The sequence below is a fragment of the Sapajus apella genome, unplaced genomic scaffold (assembly GCF_009761245.1).
Source record: "Sapajus apella isolate SASKATOON/1434 unplaced genomic scaffold, GSC_monkey_1.0 scaffold5, whole genome shotgun sequence".
NCBI classification, from domain to species: domain Eukaryota; kingdom Metazoa; phylum Chordata; class Mammalia; order Primates; family Cebidae; genus Sapajus; species Sapajus apella.
In genome coordinates this window covers 40,637,761-40,655,438 of record NW_022436945.1, presented here as the reverse complement: position 1 = coordinate 40,655,438, position 17,678 = coordinate 40,637,761, and the positions used below count along the sequence as shown (strand labels likewise).

Genomic DNA, 17,678 nt, shown 5'->3' with positions numbered 1-17,678 from the left:
AAGAATACACAGGGAAACTTGAAAGTCCCCTTCATCTGAGTCTTTCTCCAATCAACTCCTTCCTCAGAGATAACCACTGTTAGACTGTATCATTCTAGACAAATCTTTTGCTATTCATTTGCACACATATAAATATATACAAACATATTTTTAATATAAGCGAGATCAAGTTGCTTAAGACATTCGCTTATTAAAGTCTTAGACCTTTTTAAAAAAATCACTAAACATAGATCTACCTACCTATACAGCTTTTAAACAGCTGTGTAGTATTCCATAGCATGGATATACCATTTAATCTTTTCTTGGGGTGAGACTTCTAGTGCTCACTTATACCCAGCTCTTCTTTCCTTGGACACATAAAAGAAATTCTACTTTTTGTTGTATTGCAGCTATTTGGAGCCACATGACTAACTCTGGCCAGTGGGTTGAGAGAAGAAGGGACTTGTATCACTTTTGGGTTCCAATATTTCACTGCAGGTGTAAGACCTTCTAGCCCTCTATTCCCTGCCACAGTAAGGAAGGCCTCCTATTGAGATGATAAAGCCACAAGATCAAGAGAACCTGGATTGCTGAATCTTGGCATGAACAGACATTGCCCTAGGAATTGTCTAGATTCAGAGAAGACCTGGTAGAAAGTAAGAACTTACACTTTGCTTTGTTAAGCCACTGATTTTTAATTTTTTTACTATAGAATAATCTAGTATATTCTGATGAATGCATCCCCTATTGGACATTTAAGTTGTTCCCAGTTTTTCACTATTAAGTAGAATGCTGTAATGAACATCTTTTATATACATCTCTGAGTACAAAGTAAGTGTTTTTCTAGAATAGATGCCAGAAGAGGAACTAAATGGTATTCACATTTACTTTTGAGAGAAACATCAAATTGTCCTCCATGGTCTTTATCAAATTACGTATCTGTCAATAGCATCTCCTCCCTTATTGAATTTTTCCCCCTAGTTTAATAAAATAATATTTTGTTACTGTTTTAATTTATGGTTTCCTGATTGCTAAAGATTAAACAACTTTTTCATATTCTCCTTTGCTGTTTGTATTCCATATCTTTTAATTTACCTTTACCTTCTAAGTTAAATCAAATTTTAAAAGATTTGTGAATATCTTGAGGAAAAGCTTTGGATTCTTTGTAATCAAAGGTATCTTTCTTCCTTGACTTCCCAAAGATGTCCCCGCGTTCATTTATTCTTTCACAAAATGTTCATTCAGTTTTTTCTTTACAAGTATTTATTGAATAGCTGCTTTGTGCTAAGCACTGATGATACATTTGTCATGGGAATATGACATTGAACAAGTCTATTTTGGGGTTGGGGCAGTGTCTGGCCTTATTAATGGGAAGTAAAGCAGCAGAGGGACCCTGTGATCTTTATGGAGTGGAAGCACTAGAAAGGTGGTGTATGAACGAGGCATCCCTCCTTCATTTGAGGTTTAGCAGTAGCAAAGTTTTCTGAGCTCCAGAGCAAGTTCCTGGAGTTATGCACTAACAGGTTATCAGAATCCCCATTATATAGCTAAAGAACTGAGGTCCACAGAAGCAAAAGTGTTTTGCCCAAGGCCTCCTAACTTTTTCTTTCTTTCTTTCTTTCTTTCTTTCTTTCTTTCTTTCTTTCTTTCTTTCTCTCTTTCTCTCTCTCTTTCTTTCTTTCTCTCTTTCTCTCTCTCTTTCTCTCTTTCTCTCTTTCTTTCTTTCTTTCTTTTGAGACAGGGTCTCTCTCTGTCACCCAGGCTGGAATGCAGTGGTGCAATCTTGGCTCACTGTAACATCCACCTCAAGGTTGAAGCTAGTCTCATGCCTCATCCTCCCAAGCAGCTGGGATTACAGGCATGCACCACCAAGCCCAGCTAATTTTAGTATTTTTAGTAGAGACAGGATTTCACCATGTTGGCCAGGCTGGTCTTGAACTTCTGGCCTCAAGTGCTGTCCACCTTGGCCTCCCAAAGCGCTGAGATTACAGAAATGAGCCACCATGCCCAGCCACCTGACTCTTAATCTAATGGTCTGCCCACTCTCTCAAATAGCCTGCCTGGAAGGCCTTTGCAGCTGTACCAACTTCCAGGTACAGAGCAAGGGAAAGGTGAGTACCTGTCCTGGGAGGTATCAAACAAACATTTGTTAACAGGCTTATAGTCTAGCTACTGCAAATTTCTTTCTAAAATACTATTTGCGTCATTTGGTTTAAAGCTTATTTTCCAAGAGACTAAAGGAAAATCAACTTATACTAGACCTCCACAGAACTTACCTAAATGTTTGACTTTTTCATTAGAGTGATTGTTTTCAAGTTGATGCTTCTCTAATAGGAAACTGTCACTACATTATTTAAAGTGAGGTATGCTTCCCAATATTGACTACTAATCATTTCACTTGATTTCTTGGAAATCAAAAATTCCAGTGACTATTAGGAAACTTTCTGCTGTACCAATCTGCAGTCTTTCCTTGTAGAAGCATTTAAATGAATATTGTCAGGCTGAGTCTATTAGGCTCATCAGCCATATTCTTTGAGCTTCAGTTTTCTCTAACATAAACTGAGATAACAGTACAACCTCATAAGGTTGTTGGGAGGATCGAAAATGATAAAACAGGTGAGTAGCTACGCATGTGATCAATACATGTTAGCTGTTATCAATCTCAATGTTCTTTTCAATGCCATGTCCTATTCCTTATTTATCAACAACCTGGACACCTGAGCAGCCATAGCTGAGTGAGCAGAACCATAACCCGTGGCCATCTGCTTATGTTTGAATATTCTAAAAACCAACGAACCCTGAAGATTAAATAAGGTATCAGTCTTTGTGTATGAATCATGGAAATCGTGCATGGTGTTCCACGCCCTATAAAAGCACACACTTATGCCTTCAGCTGTTGCCATCTACCGAGACCCCATTCTGAGCTTTGGGGGTCTCCCACCTCCCCTTTCTGCCTGATCTCCATCTTCTCTTTGCTTCTCACTTATTTTAAACCCTGAATTCTCTTTCTACTTAGGCTGGCTAACCTTGTCCTACTCAGAGAAGCACAGATTCACAAAGCTAACCTTTTCTTAAAGTCCTTGTGTAGAAACACAAACATCCCCACTTGTGTACAGGCTGTCAGCAAAGGAGGAACGGAGGCTTTTGAGATGGGGGTCAGGAGACCTAGATTTTATTACTCACTTGCTCATGGTCTCATTTTGACTTTAATTTCTTGGGGCCTCACTTCTGTCCTCTAGAAATGGGGCAGACAGGGTTAGCAAAGAATACCTGTCCCTAGTCGGCCTCATAAGGCTGTTGAAAGAATGAATGAGATTATGTCAAGAAGGCCATTGGCGTTCCTCAGATAAGGGCACTCTCTAAATGCAGGGCATGATTATGTGTCACTCCCAGGAAGAGGGAGAGCCAGGTTGCCTCTGAGGCACTCTCCACCTGTCACTGTAATTGCAGGGACACTTTAATAATGGAGGCAGAGCACTTACTGGTCGGGAGGTTCAGGTCGCAGGTGCGGAATTCTGTTTAAGGACCTGTACAAGATTTGCTAACAGCTTGGGGGCAGGGAGTGAAGCTGAATCCAGAAATCGTTTCCTCAGCTTTCAGGACTCCCTCCTCCCACCCCCTACACCCACAGAGGTGGAGCCCCGGAGCAGACACGCACTCCATGAATGCTCTTTTGTGGAACTGGATGAAAGTGGGTATCAACAGAATTCTCTTCATTTACAGACTCGGCTTCCCTTAGAAGTGCAGTGGCCATGCTTTTGCCTGTTAAAATGTTTACTGATACCAGCGGCAATTATGGCTTAAGGGGTATTCCCTAATGTATTGGGAAGCATGGAGAGTGGTGGGGCAGAATGGGTCCTCTTCATCTATGCTTTTTTTTTGCTGTCACAGCCACACTCTATGCTGAGCCCCACTCCGGGATGATACAAGGAGAGGGGACTATCTGATGAGCCCAGCAGACGGCCCTTGCTGGAAGACAGACTTGCTAAGAGTTGAAGGGGGAGGAGAGTGGACATCATTAGAATAATACGTTTCACACAAGGAAGAGCAGCCAAAACACAGGTCAGGTCAGCTGGCAGGGTCCCAGAGGAGTTGCTTGGAAGAGGGTCCTAAGGCCAAGCATCAGAGAAGGGATCCCTGGGGTGGAGATTCCAGGAAGATGTACGCATCACCTGGTCTGCAGCCTCTCCAGCCTTTCCTTCCAAACACGGAAGTTATTTGACCTGCAGCTCGAGGGCCTCCCACATCAAACCCTCATATCTTTGACACTAAATAGAATTGGATTTAGTTCTGCACTCTTCTTGGATAAATATCCACATTCTCAAAGCCTCGGTTTCTTCATCTATGGAATGGGCCTGATGATATCCGCCCTACAGAGTTGCCGGGAGGAGGCTGTCTGTCTGTGGTAAGTGAGCTCTCCATAACTGAGGATTCTGGAAGTGGTAGGAGGATCGGAACAGGAGTTTTTAGAACTAGTCTTGTACATAAGATCGCTGTACTCTCTCAGGAAGACACGGTCGTAGCTGTTGCAGATTGTGGGTTCGCATGCTCCTGCTCCTGATTCACTGCTGTTCGCTCTTGGGGAGGAACAAGTCGGTCAGGAAGCCGCGCAGCAGCTATGGCTTTTAAGGATACAGGAGGAAAAACACCCATGGAGCCGGAGGTGGCAATTCACTGAATTCAAATCACTCTAATGAACTGCAACGTAAAATCCCTGGAGAAGGTGTGTGCTGACTTGATCAGAGGAGCAAAGGAAAAGAATCTTAAAGTGAAAGGACCCGTTCGGATGCCCACCAAGACTTTGAGAATCACAAGAAAAACACCTTGTGGTGAAGGTTCTAAGACATGGGATCATTTCCAGATGAGAATCCACAGGCGACTCATTGACTTGCATAGTCCTTCTGAGATTGTTTAGCAGATTACTTTCATCAGCATTGAGCCAGGAGTTGAGGTGGAAGTCACCATTACAGATGCTTAAGTCAGCTATTTAAATAAATTGATTACCAGTTGTTAAAAAAAAAAAAAAGATTGCTATATTATTTGAGGTGTCTGAGGGCTGCAGAAAGATGCTGTTCTATCTCTGATCCCTGCCCCCAGCTGATGTTGACAATGTGGGCCACGTGCCTGCTGACCTGCTGATATCCTGTTTTTACATTTACTGAGCTTCACCTGGCTGCCATTCATTCACTCCATGCAGAGGTAGCTTAAATTCCAGTGGGAGGAGACAGCAAATAAACAAAACTAACGCGTGTAATGCATGGCATGTTGGATGTTTACAAGCTCGCTAAGGTGAAGGTGTTGGGGGAGATACAGCAGACAATTGTCAGGGCGTGATTGCAGTTTAAACACAATGGCCTGGTGAGGGCTGAGAAGGAGGTCTTTGGAAAGGCAGTAGCCCAGGAATAACTTCTTTGATATGTACCTGCCCAGCTCCACAACTGCATACTGTTCGGTACACCTTTAACTTTGCTTAAGAGCCTGGCCTTAGACCCCAGACAGACGCTGAGTCCGCAGTATCATGCAGAAGCCCATAAAGGGAGACCGGAAACCACCCAGAAGGGACAGTCGTCTTTGACAGATCTTTGGTAGGTGGAGGGAAGGAGGGGAAGACACTCAGGTTCACGGACCCAGGAAGATCTGTAGACCTAAGTGGAGTGACAGTAGGACCCTCCTAGAAGCCAGGTTCGCTGTTTTGCTTTATCTTTTTATTTTTTGAGGCAGGGTCTCACCCTGTCACTAGGCTGGAGTGCAGTGGTATAATCATAGCTCACTGCAGCCTCGGCCTCCTGGGCTCAAGCATCCTCCTGCCTCAGCCACCCAAGTAGCTGGGACTATATGTGCGCCCTGCCAGCTGTCTAATTTTCTTTTTTAGTTTTGGAGACGGGATCTAGCTATATTCACCAGGCTCGTCTCAAACTCAATTCATTGCTTTAGGTCCTTGATACTCAGGGTATGGCCCAACTAGCGTCACTGGCATCACAGCTCGTGAGAAATGCTGAATATCAGGCCTCAGCCCAGACCCACTGAAACAGACTGCATTTTAACAAGACTGTCAGGTGATTTGTGCACTCATTAAAGTTCATCTTTGCCGAAGAGAGTACGGTATGTGTGTCCTAATTTGTATAGAGTTTATATGCTGAGGTTCCCTTGCTGCACTTAAGGAGAGTTAAGCAGTTGCTGCTCTAATGATGGTATTTAGGTGTAGAGAGGCATATCATAGCTCTACAATCTTCAGACAACAAAGTTCCTTCCGTAGTTGCTCTGTGGTTCTCAACATTTGGATTCCTTCCCGTGGACAAGATGGCTATCTCAACTTTCCCTGCCATTTCCACATTCCAGCCAAGCAGATGGCAGAACTAGGCAAGAGGAAAACATCTTCCCCCACTTCTAACGTCATGACATTGGCTCACATCCCATAGGTGCTGACCTAGTCACACAGCAATGCACAACTGCAAGAGAGGATAGGAAATGGAATCTTCGGCTGAGTGACTGGATTTCAACTCCTGTTACTCCTGTATCATAGAAGAAAGGGAGAGCAGATTGTGTGGTGATGACAAGCCTTCCCTGTACTCACTGAGGAAAATAATCATTGGGGCAAGCCAGAGGCTCAGGTATCAGCTGGAGCAAGACTGAAATATAGGCACTCAGATAACTAGGAGGAAGGTCTATCAACCAGACCATAGCTCCTGGGTCTGTTCTTGGTGTCTAAAAGGCTCTCATCCAAAACACACTGGGGCAGTGCTCACTGGTGAAGTCACATCAGCTTATGGCTAGCATCTCTTCTGCGTGATCCATGCCCATGCCATTCCAGTGGTTACATATTTTCAACATCACCTCTGTTCTCATCTCCTGACCTACAACGAAATAGGAGATTTTCCCTTCCTCTTACTATATAACTTTTCTGAATGACTGAAGAGAGGAAGTAGGTGAAAAAGTAGCCCCTCTCCCTCCCCCTCCTCCTCCCCCTCCTTCCCTCCTCCTCCTCCTCCTCCCCTTCTTCCTCTTGTTCTTCTCCTTCTCCTTCTCCTTCTCCTTCTCCTTCTCCTTCTCCTTCTCCTTCTCCTTCTCCTTCTCCTTCTCCTTCTCCTTCTCCTTCTTCTTCTTCTTCTTCTTCTTCTTCTTCTTCTTCTTCTTTCTTTTTCTTCCTCCTTGTAGTAGAGACAAGGTCTCAATATATTGCCCAGGCTGGTCTCGAACTCCTGGCCTCAAGTGATCCTCCCACCTGAGCCTCCTAAAGTGCTGGGATTTACAGGCGTAAGCCACTGGGCCTATCTTACCTTAATTTATGTGTCCAAGGATACAAATTTCCACAGCCTATTTCCTCCACTTTTTCTTCCAAGCCCAGAACTCTGCTCATTTACTTTTAGAGAACTGTCATTGCTGAAGAAGGGGGTGGTGTATAGACTAGGGAAGAAAATGTTAGTCTGGCTGCCTTAAAAAGCAGTGTCCGAGGTTAAGGGAGATAACTACAACATTTTCTGCAGAGGTTATGGCTTCTGTTTTTGAATTGGGGATAGATAGGGGATAGAGGGGAACTAAAGGTGGAGTAGGAATTGTTTGCACAGTTTCCCACGATATGGCTGCTGTGTTTAGCAGATGGTCCAGCTTACTGGTCACCTAGACTAGGATATGATTGATGCCCCCTGTGGTTGTGCAAGATGCAGACCCTCTTCCACAGTGGGCCTTTCTCTGCTTCTAGCGATGGTCATGTGATTGCATTTATCAACCCAGTTTCATTGACTTTGTAGATAGTGAGGATTTTGTTAGATTCTCACAATAGATCAAAAGCCAATTCTAATTTTTTGTAGTTTTAAGATTGCAACTTTTCCAGCTTCTTCATATGTTTTATTTGAGTTTAGGAAAGCCTATGCCATTTTGCCAACAAATTGATCCAAAATATTTAAAAAATCATATTACATGAAGCCATGTTTTTTCACCACTTTTAGATAGGAAGGAGATGGAGGCATTATGTAAGGTTGCGTAGGTCACATGCTGCACAACAGTTTCACTGTATGCAGCAGTCCTCAGCGCAGTAATGTTAAAGATAAGACATCTACCCTGCTAATAAAGACTTTTATGATTGTCATTGGCATCATAAAATTTTATAGGTGACAGATTGGAGTTTGGTTTTGTTTTAAAGGGATACCTTTTTCTTGTGATAAAATATATACAATATTTTATCACTTTAACCACTTTTAAGTATCTAATCTGGTGGTATTATATACATTCTCAATTTTGTATAATTATTGTCACTATCTATACGTGAAACTCTTTTATCATCACCAACAGAAACTCTGCTCATTAAACAATAATTCCTTATCCCCCCCAAACCCAGCGCCTAGTAACCTCTATTCTGCTTTCTGTCTCTATGAATTTGCTTATTCCAGGTACCTCATACAGTGGAATCACGCAATATTGTCCTGTGTCTGGCTTATTTCACTAAGCATAATGGTCTACTCATATTGCAGCATATTTCAAAATTTCATTTCTTTGCTGGCTGAATAGTATTTCATGGTATGTATATACCGTATTTTGTTGTTGCTTCATCTGTTGAAGGACATTTGGATTGTTTCTGCTTTTTGACTGTTGTGAACGATGCTGCTATGAACACTGGTATATGAATATACGTCCAAGTCCCCAATTTCAATTTTTTTATATATATACTTAGGAGCGGAATTGCTGAGGCATATGGTAATTCTGTGTTTAACTTTTGAGCAATCACCAAATTGTTTTCTGCCATAGCTGTACCGCAGCAGCATTTCCACCAGGAATGCTCAGGGATTCCAATTGTACCTGCTCACCAACAATTGTTTTTTTTCTTTAAAAAATTAGTATTATTATTGCCATCCTCATAGACATAAAGTAGTATCTTATTACAGTGGAACTGGAGTTTTTATTAGACTATTGTCAAAATCTTAGGACTCGCATAACTATTTCTAACAGACTGGGGAAATGCTCATGGCTCCAGGATCCTGGTAAAGCAGGACTCAGGAAATAGAATATCTACAAGCAAATTTTAAAGTGTCTGATGATGGATGAGTGGTGCATGGATGGGGGATGCTGGAGGTGTGGTATCCTCTGGGCTAGCTAACCCTGAATACATTTTATGAGCCGCAAGTAGTACTAGCCTAAGAACCTTACAGCTGAAATGGGGCAGCCCCTAACAAACTGGCTGAGAGCTGCCCCCAGCTTCATTCCTCTTCCCATGGCTCAATTTCACAAATGTATGCAACCGCCTTGGCATGAAAAAGAGAGAATTTCTTCTCTGGGGTCTCCGTGTATGCCTCAAGGAAAAATTGCACATATTGTCAGTGATTATGGGGACTAAGAAACTAAGATAAGAATAAAAAGGCATGTAATTACCCAAGTGTATTCATTGGGATACATATATGGCTGCTCTAAAAAAAGGGCCAAAATAGCAGATACCAGCTATTGGCCTAGAAATCATTTATATAAATGCCATTGAACTGCAGCTCTGAGAAGGTTCAGTATCCAGATGGACAGCAAATGGAGCCAATGACCATCTTCCCAACCCATTCTATTGGAAAGCACAGGTCGGGATAGGTGTCCCTTTATTTGACAATGAAACCTTAGAGGGGAAAAGAAAGACACATAAAGCCTAGGCAAAGTATATTATCAAAGAAGAAAAATGTAATGTCATCCTGAAGACAGAGGATCTTTGAAAGTGATTTGCTACTGGAATCAGAGGAACATTTTAGAGACTCACTGAGCATCCTCAACAGGGTGCAAAGGAACTCAACGAAACAAGAGCAGAAAAGCACACGGGGAAAAATGGGCCAAGATTAAAAGTGACAATGGAAATAGTAAATAGGCACAACTCATGGAAAATAATGACAGAGCAACTTTATTTCAGTCTGTTGTTGTCAGTTTTCCTCATTTTATTTTTTTGACATGAAAAATTTTCAGCACATACAGAAGGAGAATAGTATAATAAGCTCCCATATCCCCATCAGCTGGCTTTAACGGATTTCAATTTACCACCAATGTGGTTTCCTCTGAACCCTCACCCACTCCCCTGCTCCCATCCCCAATAGCATCCGCTTTGTCTCCCTCTTTCATATCTTCCTACCTAGAAAAGATGCCAGGAATCTACCCATTTGTCTGCAAACCCTCTACCACCACCGTAATCCAAGCCACCCACCTCTGTGGCCTGGATAATCTTTGTTTCCAACTAATGGTTGTTTCCACTCTTGTTTTCAGCCCTTTTATTATAAAATAAAACACAGACACAGAAAACCACTCAAAGCAATGTACAGGTTAGGAATTATTATAAGGCAAACACCTGTGTAACCACCACCTACAGCAAGAAATCAAACGTTGTTAGCCACCTCAATGTGCTCTATCTGTGCCCCATCCAACCAGAACTCCCATCTCCCTCTGAGTTAATTCACTAGGGCTGCCGTAATAAAATACTAAAGACCGGGAGGCTTAAACAACAGAAATGTATTTCTCACCGTTCTGGAGGCTACAAGTCCCTGATAAGAAGCCGGAAGGTTTGGTTTCTCCTGAAGTCTTTCTTCTTGATTTGTAGATGACTATCTTCTGGCTGTGTCCTGATGTGGTCATCCCATAGCCTATGAGGTGGTCAGTACTACCTCATTTAACCTTAATGGCCTCTTTAAAAACCCTATCTCCAAATACATCCTGAGCTACTGGGGGTGAGAAGTTTATCATATGAATTTGGGGAGAAATGGTTCAGCAGCCTATAATATGCTCTAATCATAAACACTATTCTGATTTCTGTAGTAATTACTTCCTTGTGTTTCTTCACAATTTCATTAACCAAGACACCAGAATTTAGTCTTCCCAGTTATTTTTAAACTCACTATACCTTTTTTAACCACCAGGATTATCTTTCCATTACTTTTTTTTCTTGTAATATATCTGTGAAAGAACCTGAGCTGTTGATCATGTTTCCCACGGTTTTCCAGGGTCTGGCTTTGCTGATCGCATGCCCATGGTGCAGCTTAGCCTGTTCTTTCCTCTGTATTTCCTAACACTTGACAGTTGGTTTCAGAGATTTGAGCAGACTCGAGTTTGAACCCTTTGACAAAACTGTAAAGAATGGGGGTGTGTTCTTTCATCAGGAGACAGACAATGTCTGATTTTTGCTCTGCTTATTTTAATGTTGTAACGCCGGTTGCCTTGCTGGGAGGTTGGACACGCCTACCTCTGCGCTCGGCACCTAGCTCTGCTGCAGGGCTCCCCTGGAAGGCTTCAGCTGATGCAAGGCTCCTGGCCGGTTCTCCCACCGGAAAACCCGCCCCATCTCAATCCCGCTCCCCTGGAGTCAATCAGAGCACCCAGCTGTTACTGGCTCCTCCTAGCCATAAAAACCCCATGCCCCAGGGAGTTGGTGCAACTTCCCTGGCCCCTTTCCCAGGGACCATGGAACCTCGCCTGGGAGCTAAATAAATTGGCATTTAATTTTCTTATGCTGGCCTCAGTTTCCTCATTTTAAACTCGGCAATAACCCTTACATTTTGTGCCGAAACCCGGGAGGAGTTGTAAGACCCCTCCTGGGGAAAACTGATTCCTCCACCCAAAGCCGGACCAGGGACCCGCTCCACCACAAGGTAAGACTTCTGTTACCCACAACCCCTCCCGCTGCTTGCCTCGTGGACTCCCTGCTCATAATCACGGCCGTGTCAGGGACTCCTTCCCATCTCGCCATGGGCCAGGCCCCGGCCTCATCCCGAGGACCTGAGTGTAGAGGAGACGTCCCTACACTCTTGTCTTCTCCCTGTAAGGGGTTTTCTGGGGGTCAGTAATCTGAGGGAGACATCCCCATCTTCTTGAACCCTCTCCCGTGTTCGGTAGTACAGTCCAGGACGCCTTCCGATCATCCAGGCCCTGCCTAACAGCAGGACCAAATCCCCGGCTTACACTACTAAAACGTCTATCTCAAATCAGCCCTTTGGCATATAAACTCCCGTTCCTTAAGTAACTGTACTTTCAGTTTCTCTTCCTACCCCGGCACGAGTGAGTGAGTGAGTTTATATGCAGTCCCACCGCCTAAAGGCTACGGGGCTTGTGTGGACCTCAACCCGTGGTTCCACGGGGACGTCATAAGGCATAAAGGTGACTCAGGACTGAAAGGTCTGAGGTGACCAGGCCCAGGGGTTATACGGGTACACCTTAGCCAAGAGGCCCTGAAACATCCCTTCCGGGACGTGGCCGGGAAGGCATCAGACTGGTCTCCCATCTGGGGAGCACCCATCCTTTGTCCATCAGTCCACTTTCCCTCACGTCCTCAGTTCCCCATCTCAAAAACCCACCGTCAAGGCCTGAAGACTACCATCACCCACCTGCTAGCCCACGGACTACTCATTAACCACATCACAAAAGGCAGAGCTCATTGCCCTAACCCGAGCTCTTACACTAGCACAGGGAAAGCGAGCAAATATCTATACTGACTCTTATTACCCACTGCCGCTCTGCCCTCTGGGAAGAGCGGGAAGTCCTTACCACAAAGGGGTCCCCCATAATTAATTCTACCCAAATCTCTAATCTCCTGCAGGCCCTATCACTGCCCAAAGAAGTCGCCATCATTCACTGCCAAGGGCACCAGGCCCAGCAGGATGCCATTTCCCAGGGCAATGCAAGGGCAGATGCGGCAGCAAAATCCTTAACCAGTACCAGGGTAGCCCCCACTCTGGTCCTGTTCCTCACCACAGCCATGCCGCCGGTTTACTCACCATCAGACAAACAGGCCTTCATATTAAGTGGAGGAACCGAGTCTGATCAGGGCTGGATCTTCTTAAACGACAGGATCGCCCTTTCACAGGAACAGGCCCCTAAAATTATTACTGAAATCCACCAGTCCTTACATATAGGGCCCAAGGCGTTGCACCGCTTTGTGCAGCCCCTCTTTTTCTCACCAGGTCTACAACAGACGATGAAGCAGGTACACAAGGCATGCGTTACTTGCGCTAAGGTCTCGTCTCAGGGAAGCTTCAAGCCACAGTTGTCAACACACTCTATCGCCTCCAAGAAGACGGCTGAAGAAAGCGAAATGTACCGGGCTCTTCTCTTAACTGGCGGCAATCCCCCATGCTTACCTAGCTGGCTCCTATTATCATCCCCATTATCATTGTTTGTCTTTTGATAATGCTAACCCCTTTTGTCCTCAGGTTTCTACAAGCTCGCATAAGGGAAATTTCCAGGGTGGCCGTAAACCAGATGCTGCTTCACCCCTGTGTCCGACTCCCAACCATGTCACCAGCCAACTGACCCTTCTCCCACACTTCGCCCCTATTCAGCAGGAAGTAGCCAGAAAGAAGCGATGTCCTATATCATCAAAAGGGTCGGAATGTAAGGCCCATTGCCTTGTCGGGAGGTTGGACACGCCCACCTCTGTGCTCGGCACCTAGCTCTGCTGCAGGGCTCCCCTGGAAGGCTTCAGCTGATGCAAGGCTCCTGGCCGGTTCTCCCACCGGAAAACCCGCCCCATCTCAATCCCACTCCCCTGGAGTCAATCAGAGCACCCAGCTGTCGCTCACTCCTCCTAGCCATAAAAATGCCATGTCCCGGGAAGTTGGTGCAACTTCCCTGGCTCCTTTCCCCAGGACCATGGAACCTCATCCAGGAGCTAAATAAATTGGCATTTAATTTTCTTATACTGGCCTCAGTTTCCTTATTTAAAACTCGGCAGTAACCCTTACAAATGTTAGCAGCTGTTGATGCCAAATACCTCAATCCAATGAACTTTTGAATAGATGAATGGTGATATTCTAGTCCTATCATTTTGTTTGCATTTATTAGCTGGAACAATTTTGAAGAGAGACTTTTCTCTTCTGCTTTTTGGTTGCCAAATAAGTCCATATAGGAAAGGCAAGATAAATTCCTATTTTTTCTTTTTATTTACCATTTTTTAATGCAATGAATCAGATGACTGTCATCCTCAGGTGAACGTTTTTTAAAAAATGTAAACATCATGATAAACACATGCATTTAAATATATCTGTAGGCTTTTAATCCAATGTAATTCTTATCCTTTTGAAGCCCACTTCTCCCTTCCTTGCCCAGTGGGAGTTTCTTTAAATTGATTTCTGAATAGAGTTGACATGATCCCAGAAGTCTTTGATAGCTTCTTCACTGTCAGGTTTGACAGTATACTTCAGGTTTATCTCGTACATTTCCCACTCCAGGACTACTACAAACATTTCTCCAAGAAATCCTGCCTTCTATTCATGGGAAATGGAATTTCAAGATGAGAGATTGGGTGCTGGGGTACTCTTCCATAGTGGATTGTTGTTTCTATAGCATTTTGATTAACAAAGTACTTTATCTGTTCATACTGATATATCTGTATCAATTTAAGACTTGGGGTTTTACTTAACTGCTTCTCTATTGCATCTATATCTTCTGTACTGATAATCCTGCATAGGTTCTCAAGGAAACAAGGGAAGTTAGGATAAGAATAACCCACAGTTATTCACTGGTTTCACCCTGCCTTATACACCAAACCATTTTAGAATAGCAGCAGGAAATTTACCACTACTAAATATGAATAGTGAAAGCAGTTAAATATTTTTGCCTCTGCTATCCCCATTTTCCTTTCATTTGTTATGACTTCTTAAAGCAACTTGTCAGATCAGTTTTACTGAAGTAAAATACACATGAAATAAATTTCATCCTTTTCAAGTGTACCATTCAATGAGTTTTGGCAAATATACGCAGTATATAACATCACATATGTATATAAGCACTATAGTATATGTAGTATCATCTCAAATGTACAGCACCACAACCCAGTTACAGGCTAGTTCTAGCATTCAAAATATTCTCTTCCTATCTCTTTGCAGTCAACAATCCCCTTCTCCTCATTTTTGGCCCCTAACAACCATTGATCTGCTTTGTGTCACTATGGTTTTCCTCTTGTAGAATTTCATATACACATCATCATAGGTGTAGCCTTTTTTGTATGGCTTTTTTCACTTAGCATCATGATTTTGACATTCACCCATGTTGTATATATCAGCAGCTTTACTCATTTTTATTGCTGGGTAGTATTTTGTTGTATGGCTATATTACAATTTTATTTTTTATTCACTCAATGATTGACGCTTAGGTTATTTTCAGTTTGAACTCTTAGGAATAAAGTGCTACAATCATTTGCATACAAATCTCTCTGTGACACGTGTTTTCATTTCTCTTGGGTAAATATCTAGGAGAGGAACTGCTGGGTCATTTGGTAAACATATGTTTTACTCTATAAGAAAATGACAATTTACTTCATAAAGTGGCTGTACTATTTTGCATTCTGAACAGCAATGTATGAGAGTTCTTGTTGCTTCCCATCCTTGCTAGCATTCATTATTTTTTGTCTTTTAAGTTTTAGTCATTCTGGCCAGGTGTGGTGGCTCACACTTGTAATCCCAACACTATGGGAGGCCAAGGTGGGAGCATCACTTGAGGTCAGGAGTTCAAGACCAGCCTGGCCAACATGGTGAAACTGCATCCCTACTAAAAATATAACAACAACGACAAAAAATTAGCCAGCTGTGGTGGTACATGCCTGTAATCCCTGCTACTCAGGAGGTTGAGGAAAATCTCTTGAGCCTGGGCGGCAGAGGTTACAGTGAGCAGAGATCAGGTCACTGCATTCCAGCCTGGGTGACAGAGTGAGACTCCATCTCAAAAAATCAAAAATAAACAACAAAAATAAATTTTAGTAATTCTCATGGATGTGTAGAGGTATCTCATTGTGATTTTAAATTATATTTACCTAATGAGTAATGATGTTGAGCATTTTTATGTATTTATTTGCTATGGATATATGATATATAGATCTTCTTTAGTGAAGCATCTGTTCAAATTTTTGCCCATTTTAAATTGTCTTATTATTGTGTTGTAAGAGCTCTTTATATATTTTAGATATTAGTCCTTTATCAAACAAGTTTTACAATTGGTTTTTTTCAGTCTACAGTCAATGGCTTGCATTTCTACTTTTTTCTTTTTAATGCAACATGCAAACTTTAACCAAGTTTGTTTGCGTAGTGTGGTGTGCCAGTTCTCAGAGGGCTCCTCGAAGCACTTGTCTGAGTAGTCTGTCTGTTTGCGGGCCACGCTGCCTGCAGATCGGGGAACAAGAAAGACCAGTGGGTGGCACTTCCATGCCCAGCCAAAGCAGCTACTCCACAGGGACCAGTGTTCTCTACTTTTATGAAAAAGAATTTTCCTGATCAGGTGTGGTGGCTCAAGCCTGTAATTCTAGCACTTCAGGAGGCCAAGGCAGGCAGATCACTTGAGGTCAGGAGTTCAAGACTAGCCTGGCCAACGTAGTGAAATCCTGTCTCTACTAAAAACACAAAAATTAGCCAGCCATGGTGGCACTTGCCTGTAATCCTAGCTACTCAGGAGGCTGAGAATCACATGAACTCAGGAGGCAGAGTTTGCAGTGAGCCAAGATGGCACCACTGCACTCTAGCCTGGGTGGCAGAGAAAGACTCCGTCTCAAAAAAAAAAAAAAAAAAAAAAAAATTTTTTTTCTATTTCTCTTCTCTTAAAATACAGTTTATGTAGGAAAGGTGCCAGCCATGTTTTCTTTTCTTTCCTCGGGCCTTTTTCCCTGACTTTCAGATGGCCATTGTTGATCTGTGCCTTCACATGGCCTTCCAGGCGTGTGTCAACGTCCTAATTTCCTCTTCTAATGAGAACACCAGATCCTGGATTGGGGTGTGACTTCATTTTAATTACATGACCTCTATAAAGACCCTATGTTCACATGCAGTCCCATTCTGAGGTCCTGAGGGTTAGGACTTCAACATATGAATTTTGGGAGTAACAATTCGGCTCCTAACACTGCTTATTGCCTATTGTCATGTTTTTCTCTTGTAGAGATGATGGTGTTCTTGTAAAGAAGTCAGGCTCAAAATCTCCAACCTAAAATGTCCAGATCACAGCTGGCTTCTCTGCTGTATAGCTGATGATAACATCTCCATCCTTGCCACAGCAAACCTGGTGGTTTTACTGTAATCTCCCATCATTTCCCTCCAGCCCATTACCCTGCAGCCAGCCCTGCCTCCTCAGTGGGTCTTCAGATTGTGGCTTCTTTTTCATTTTCTTGCAGCTAAATTTTCATCTCAAGATCTCACCCACATCCCAATTCATCTGACCTCAGAATAATATTAATGCTGCTTTGCCTATCATTCTTTATTCCCTCCCTTCTTTCTCTCTGTGGCAAGGAAGGCAGGGGAGCTAAACTGGCAGATTTTTAGTGAACAATGAGTTGCTCTCATGGTTACTTTTGAATTCTACTTTTGAATGATGGAGAGGTTCCTCTGTCACCCTAGGCTGAGTGTTATCAACTTTTATTTGCATATAAGAAAACCTGGAGCAATTGTGAAAGAAAATAGGCAAATGAGAACAGGTTTGTTTACAATAAGTGCAGACGTGTCTCACATTTACTTTTCCACAAAAGGGCAGAATGAAGTTTTTGCTCCTGTTGGTAGGTGGTAATCAATGCATGGCTCCTTGCATTGTAAGCAGAATGAAGGTTATATATTTACCGAAACTTCCTTTAAGAAACAGAATGCAAATATATATTGCTTTGTAAACTATGATTCTTCTTAGAAAAAAAGAAAATATATATATTGCATTTCCCAAACTTTACAAAAACATGTGAGCTTATGGATAAATTTCTAGCCAGCTCCCCAGCCTCATTCCATATGCAC

The 17,678-nt window shown here is 43.0% G+C and overlaps 1 long non-coding RNA gene and 1 pseudogene across 1 annotated transcript; one reads left to right on the top strand and one right to left on the bottom strand.

Annotated features, from left to right (window-relative positions):
• Nucleotides 1–2,037: 2,037 nt before the first annotated feature.
• On the bottom strand, nucleotides 2,038–13,660 carry LOC116546103. Its single transcript, XR_004266592.1, has 3 exons — nucleotides 13,548–13,660; nucleotides 12,369–12,373; nucleotides 2,038–2,048 (listed from the first exon to the last, which is right to left on the bottom strand). It is a non-coding gene; the product is annotated as an uncharacterized LOC116546103 (long non-coding RNA).
• LOC116546096 lies at nucleotides 4,500–5,007 on the top strand (annotated as a pseudogene).
• Nucleotides 13,661–17,678: the final 4,018 nt, after the last annotated feature.